We start from the raw sequence: 1,784 nt of genomic DNA, 5'->3' as shown, positions 1-1,784 counted from the left end.
GAATGAAGACATTGGTGGCACAACATGCACAATGTTGCTGTCATTTTCCACATAAATCACCATCAACAAATCATATCTTCATCAATATGAAACCAACAACTTTCCAAAGATAAAGATGTACCCAGTAATATATTTGATGGATTTTAGGTGAAAAAACAAAGACATACCTTGCACAAGCTATAAGTTGTATGACAGGGCCAAAGAGAAGAAAAGTGCAATTGAATGCTAATCTTATTGCTCTCCAGTAAGGCCCCAACAATCCATCAAGAACTTCAAACAGCTACCAATAAAAATAATATTATTAAGTTTTTTGTTTATGGATTTAGTTTGGTTTAAGTTATGAACAATTCAGGAACCAAATCAAATTGAATAAGCACATATACATGTATAACATGGTTTTTGAAATTAACATTTTCCTTCTATTTCCTGCTTCTATACTCACCATACAGCACACTTATAAGATAAGCAGTCCAGCTGCCAAGAAGCCCATTAAAAATCTGAAGAACAATCCCTCATGTCATTCCCAATTTTGAAAAGGAGTATGGTAGAGTTAACAACATTTGTGCCACCTGCATAAAACACAACTGACTTTGCTTGGTAAACATCTACTAAAAGTTCGTTTACTAAACGCTTATCAGTGGTGAGATTGGTTTCAACAGCTCTTGGTTCAACTGACTTTGCTTGGTTTGCCATCAGGTTTTGCCTCAATGGATTAAAATTTGTTATTGGTTCTGTGTTTTGCTAAACTGTTTGTTTGTCTCAGTTTCAAATTTGCTGCATGGTTGTGTAAATGCTGAAAGGGTTTGGTGGATAGAGATTTTTCAACTGATAAATGTGTTGCAGCATCATATATTGTTGAAGTCATGGTTCTCAAGCTAGAGGGTCTGATGAATTTGCATATTGTTAGTTTGAAGTTAATGGATGTGATTGTTGTCATTGGATAAGCACTTCATTTTCACTTTAAAAATTGAAATGAGATGTGGTTAATGATTTTTGAGGTTTGGATTGTTAAAAGCAATATGTATCTACAAGCCTTTTAGTCAAAGGAAGTTGTCTTGAAATGGAAGTGCTTGACGTTATGCTATACTATGATTTTTTTACTAATTCAACATTAATAATGGTGTTTGTCATAGTTTTTTTTGTTCAAATGTATGATCATTGGAATAAATGAGAACAAGACAATCAGGTAACAAACAACTTGAGATAAAAAAAATATTATATAAAGGGGACTAATCAAATGGGAACTAATTAGTTTGTGGTAACCGTGATGTCCAATCTCAACCACAAATCAATAGATAAATTAGGTTATTTATAACTTTGGTAACTTTTAATTAAATTTTTAATGCAAGGGCATTTTAGGTATTTTCTCTCATCTCTCCTATCTCCTCTCTTCTTTCTCCGTCCCCCGGCATCCGGCCACCGTTCTCCGGTGATACCATAGTGGTATCACAATGCATCTTATATGTGATTGGGTATCACACTGTGGTCGTTTGTGTGGTCGATCGGATATGTAACACGGTGGTATCACAATGCATCTTATATGTGCTTGAGTATCACACTGTGGTATCACCAAAGGACGGTGACCGGAAGACGGGGACGGAGAGAGAAGAGAGGAGAGAGGAGAGAAAATACCTAAAATGTCCTTGTATTAAAATTTTAATTAAAAAGTACCAAAATTATAAATTTCCTAATTTATTTATTGATTCGTGGTTGAGATTGGATCTCACGGTTACCACAAACTAGCCAGTTCTCCCTTGAATGAGCCCATATATATATATATATAT

This window comes from Cynara cardunculus, unplaced genomic scaffold, assembly GCF_001531365.2.
Source record: "Cynara cardunculus var. scolymus isolate 2C unplaced genomic scaffold, CcrdV1 Un_Scaffold_4048, whole genome shotgun sequence".
NCBI lineage: Eukaryota > Viridiplantae > Streptophyta > Magnoliopsida > Asterales > Asteraceae > Cynara > Cynara cardunculus.
Note: the sequence above shows the minus strand (reverse complement) of the source record.